The sequence below is a fragment of the Phalangium opilio genome, unplaced genomic scaffold (genome assembly GCF_054372755.1).
Source record: "Phalangium opilio isolate 3A_F unplaced genomic scaffold, DU_Popi_V2 ptg000025l_1, whole genome shotgun sequence".
Taxonomy (NCBI): domain Eukaryota; kingdom Metazoa; phylum Arthropoda; class Arachnida; order Opiliones; family Phalangiidae; genus Phalangium; species Phalangium opilio.
In genome coordinates this window covers 1,016,496-1,022,098 of record NW_028324156.1, presented here as the reverse complement: position 1 = coordinate 1,022,098, position 5,603 = coordinate 1,016,496, and the positions used below count along the sequence as shown (strand labels likewise).

The window sequence follows — 5,603 nt, the reverse complement described above, 5'->3', positions numbered from 1 at the left end:
GTTTCGAGGCGAAATTGGATTCTGGGCTGAGATTGGATGTTCATGCAAGCAAGGCAAGATAGTGGTTCAGTTCAGTTAGCTTTTCAATTGACTCTGAACGCACGGTGTAATGTCAGCATTTTGTGTCGGTTATCGTCAAAGGTCAGTGCAATAACCTTTAACCTCTATGTTTAGGTTCTTTACGCCATCTATTTCGTGAACCTTCAAATGTGTAAGAGGTGGAATGGAAAATCACCCAAAAATCCACCTGCAAAGGATTATAGAGAAACTTGAACTCTTTTTTTTGTAGCAAATGTCGTTGTAAAAGGTGAAAAGCCTGTATTTTGTTTGTTCACGTGTTTTTTTGAAAAAACCCTTTTTGGGGGAAAAAAGAAAGAGAATTTGTAAGGAGGAGATAGAGGCGAGGTCCGAGCGAGAGAATTGAAAAAAGAGATAAGATTTAGCTTTGGCTCGGACAAGTCGCTAGAAGGAGAATACCTTTTTTTTTTGGAATAAAGTTTTAAGTTTTTCATTTTAAATAACTAAGTTTTGCGAGTGATTATTGTAAGTCGGCGAAACGTAAACTCGTCCCTTGCAAATGGCAGACTATTTTCCCCAATTCCCACATGTTTAGGGTTAGTGTACTGTATCTCGGTAACATGACTCTGGAATGGAAGTTAATTCAAGTATTTAATGTGTAACGATAGTGTACTTTATGGTAGACGAAGTATAATTTTACATTTTAATAATATAACTTCACAATCTTTACTAAAATATAGCATTGTAACAGGGGTTAATTCTGGTCGTCAAAAACCTTGTAGCAGAGGTGTTTTATCATTGAAAGGGGCGTGTGTAGCTGAACCATGCAAGACTATCTAAGATATATTGTGCGCAATACACTGGTTAGTCTTTGGACAGCCTATTTGTCTTCATGAAAGAGAGATTGCAATGCACAGAAATTGAAGAAATAACTGTTCTGATATACCATTCCAGTTCACGGGTAGAATGTATCATGTCACCAAGTAATATGCTGAGAAAAACGAGCGTAATAACGCTGCTGTAAGTTGAATTAGCCTAAAACAATAGATTTTCGGTTATAATTCCCGGGTTGGCATTTCTAATTTCTGTTAGTCCTGGATGAGTACTAATTGTTGGTATCGAGTACCTCGATCGAATATCATTACAAGTACTTGTACCAATAATAAGTGATACATATCGTGAAGATTACCAATTACATGAATGACATTCGACATGTAAATGCTCGAACGAAAGGACACCATTAAGACTTCACCCTGTTTCGATAGTGTCGCACACTCTATGGTATAACCTTCAATGAAACGTATCTTATTGATTGCGTTCAACTTATTTTGGCTTTTCAACTAACGATTTAACTGACGTTGTAGCTTCTCCAGTTTCACATATAAAGACGACACACTTCTATATTAGGCAAACTTACACTCTACTATCACTTAATTCTAAGATTTGCCTAAATGGTCAATAGACTAGTGGCAGCCCATGTTATTTCCCCATTGAGCTAATACAGTCGAAGGCAGAGAACTGCCATTACCCTATTAGGCAAACGAAAAAGTCGAAACAGGAAGCTTCTTGTAATATGTCGGCTTCAATCAGTTTTATTCATGCTTTCTACCAAAATTATAATTATAATAAATTTATACAGAACGATATCTCAGAACATATAGCTTTATTTTGACCAGTTTATGAAGAAACGTTGTCGCTACTCCCATGACAAGAGAGCAAATGTTTGCCGTTGTCATATAATTGCTTATTTATAACATTTTACATCCAAATGTACCTTCAAATATTGTCTCTTATCTTTTACACAAGCAGGCTGATGTTACTTCATTTGAGGTAACATTAAGTAGCAGCAAATCCTGTATATAGATAGTTTACACAAATGGAGCATTAATGAAACTTACACCAGAAGGCCGGGCTGCATGGAGGACAAAAAGAGAAAGGTTTCTGTCCTCCTGGTGTAAATGGTATGATTCCTCCATATGTGCAAATCCTATATATTAAGATCAAAATTTTGTGTAGCCTTAAACATTTATTAAATTTTTGTAATATTTTCGAAATAAAGTGGTAAATACATGATATTTGATGTTAATTATAACAATTTCAAGTTTGTATTATAGATTGAAACGTGGACGTCATCAATATTGACTGTAGTAGCCCATTCGCGTGACACTGTCAATTAAACCACTGTTTTATCCCAAATCTTTAGCACAACAAAAACTTATTCAAATTTACATTGTTAGACACTTCAGTAACCATATTTACCATTTGAACGTACTGCAACATTTACTTTTAAACCCATCTATCATAATTTCTTTCTTTGATTATATCACACGTACAGCCAATTATATCCCATAGGGGTAGGATTGCCTATGGGGCTGTGATACTTTGAATGTTTATACTGAATGACGTTTTTGTCTCATTACCCTTGAGTGAACCCACTTCAGCATATCAGTAGGATGTTATTATATACTATAATTAATATTCTATATTGCATTAATTATATAATTATTATGAGAGTTAAAAGGCTTTAATAATGGTCAGTTGGCTCATTCAATGCTCATGTTATTTACTAACGACGCAGAACGATAAATGAAGTCACATTAATGATTAAACTTACATAACACCTAAGCCTTGGTTGAAATAATTTTCGATCACGAGCTGAAACGTCTTACACTATAAATGAACGTTTACTTTTATTCAACTATATTGTCACAGATAATTTGCAATTGATAAAATAAAAGCATACCCGTCCAATGCGACGATTTAAGTAAATCGCTCTTCTTCAAATAGGCATCCGTACTTAGCAAAATATTAACCGTACCGGTGTACCCAAGTCGCCTCTAAGTTCCACCTCTAACAATGATGAAGTGTAGTCTGCTACGTTCAGCATTAGAAACTAAAGCAAAAGCACCGGTGAGTTAACCGGTTGATGACGCTGAACGATTTACCCATCGAAAAACCGTATTTCAAATTTGGTGGACATCCGCAATTCAATTTCGTCTTGAAAGTCGAAACCTAAGCCGCCAATAAGAAGCCAGAATCCAGTTCCTTTACATACCAATGAGCGACGAGAATCCAAGTGGGCGCGGAAGGCTAAGCCTGCAGAATACGGCGGCTGCTGAAAGATCTTTTGGCACGTGATTTTATGGGATTGGTTTTTTTTAATTTGTCAAGGTCAAAAGTCAGATCACGTGAGATAAAGTAGTAATAAAAATTTGAAATTAGTTTTAGTAATTTTTTTGTTGGTTTAACTGGGGTTTTCATGCTTGAAACGGAATTTATTTTCTTTTTCTTATTCTTATTCTTATTTTTACTAATTTTAATATTTTCGGGGTGAGTTTTAATGTTTAATTTTAGTTTAATTGTTATTAATTATTGAGTTATACTTAAATTAAGTTTATATATTAGGCCTAACCAGGTGTAGCTTTGCTCGTATAGTATATCGATTTCCATCGATTATTTCCAAAAAAAAACTTCGATTTAGGGTTAACTTTAAAAATCTAGAAATTTAATTAATGAGTTTAATCGTAATTAATATTAAATTACGTAAAATATTGTACTCGTTATAGATATTTGAAGTTACAAAGCTTAATACTAGGTATAGTAAGTCATTTACTATAGTTCAAAGTTCAATCGATTGATTTGCACAATATTTGATATTTTAAAATCATTAAACCATAAACCAAGGCTTATTATGGGAATATTTATAGTAACTAATTATTTTTAATTCAAAATAATTGCGTTTCTAATCATATTTCTTTATATTTTTTGCTGACTTCAGATGGCGTTGTTACGTTTTGCGAAAAATCAGCCAAATCTTAGTCTTTTCAAGAAATAACAAATATGGAAATCGATACTTGAAACTTTGGTCTCCGTGATGTAACTGTTTGCCGAAAAAATTTCAAAAACGTAGAAAGACTTTTTGCGTAATGAGTGGGTGAAAGGCAAAAAAAGGGTACGAAGTGCATGATGGGAAGGAAGCGAGAGAGAGAGAGATTGATCACCGTCTTGAAGAAACGAAATGATCAAGAAAAAGAAAAAAGAACTCAAGGCTTATTTCAACTAGATCTTATCTTCTCATCCATAATTCAGTAAGTTTTTATATTATTTTTTTTCTTGTTGTTGAAGTTGGAAGGTTGGGAAATGCCGCTAGCGAAATTGTTATTTTCATTTAAAACAAGATTCACAAAAGATCTTAAGCCCTTGAAACGTTACGCAATTTAAATCACCAATCCCTGAAAAATCAAAATGCTTGAATTCGCTTATTTGACCTATATTTATTTTTAATGTTTTTGAAAACGCAAATTTTTAAACTCCAGTTTACTTTTAACCCCAAGTATTTTGCATCGTTGGTTAGAGGACAATTTGACCTTTGACATCCCTAAGGTGTTTGAACGTACCTTTTAAATTATCCGAGGTTTGACCTTTACAAAAAGGCTAAATTTTCAGGAAAACCCCAAAAGGACAAATGTATGTTTTCTTAAACCTTTTTATTTGATATAATCTCATCACAATAATTTTGGGGGCGTTCAATAAAGGATAATTTGACCTATGACATCCTTAAGCCATGTCCCCCTTCCAAGGATCGTTCAATAGAGGATAATTTGACCTATGACCCCAAAATGTTTTAAATTACCAAAGTTATGACTTCTTTCAAACACACCCAAAGAACTTCAGCACTTTTCCACGGCTTTAAAAGTTCGGACAGACGGACCGTACCGTGTCAGTGTGGTTAAAGTGTACAAAAAATGCTTCGGTATAAAAATAGAGACACAATATTTTCTCAGGAAAAGGCTTAGGCGACTTTTTATCCCCGGGCCAGACGACAGGCGTTGCTATACACCACTTGTAACATCCTTCCGTAAAAATATCCTTCTTGTACAGGGGGTTTCCGAAAGGTCCATCAAAAATTATGAGAAATCATTGTCTAAATCATTTTCTTAATTAAATTTAAGGGGTCATCCGTAAAACAATTCAATCAGTAATTGAAAACCCTGTGTATTTATTTTTTAAAGCAAATGGGAAGCCGCCTTACAGGCTGAAGCTCCTCCATATATTCTCTATGAGCCCCTGTAAAGCTTTGACCCACATTACATTGGTGCTATTATTCATTTTGAAAGTTGACGACAGCAAATTGAAATAAAACATTTTCGACCAAATAACACTGACTGCCCTTAACCTTAATTGCTGACAAACCTTTTAGAAACACCCTGTATATAGGGTACGACATCACCTGAATCTATATATTTCAAAAAAAAAAAAAAGAAATAACACTTCATATCGACGCTTTCTCGACATGTTTTATTCAATTTTGTTCGGTATTTAATTTTATTTTTCATTTTACTTCCCTACGTAACTATTCTGACCTTGAAATTTCATTAAGGCGACCTTGAAATAATATTAGTTAATCAATTAGGTTCGAAAACAATATTGCGATTTATTAGCTTACCCTTTTGCATTTTGCTACACCTTAAGTATTCTATTTTTCAAATATTTTCCCCGGTGACCTTGAAATTATGTTGATTAATCAACGTTTAAGCAGACGACGGAAACGTTTCTTATATTTCTTGTCGTGAAATAGAGTAATC

General features: G+C 34.0%; 1 long non-coding RNA gene across 2 annotated transcripts; it reads right to left on the bottom strand.

Annotated features, from left to right (window-relative positions):
• Positions 1 to 1,618: 1,618 nt before the first annotated feature.
• On the bottom strand, positions 1,619 to 3,112 carry LOC149691623 (uncharacterized). Of its 2 annotated transcripts, XR_016383547.1 has the most exons (5): positions 2,762 to 3,112; positions 2,633 to 2,688; positions 2,278 to 2,484; positions 2,088 to 2,215; positions 1,619 to 2,005 (listed from the first exon to the last, which is right to left on the bottom strand). It is a non-coding gene; the product is annotated as an uncharacterized LOC149691623 (long non-coding RNA). The 2 variants fall into 2 exon arrangements; XR_016383546.1 differs by having other exon boundaries at positions 2,088 to 2,484.
• Between the last annotated feature and the right edge of the window lie 2,491 nt (positions 3,113 to 5,603).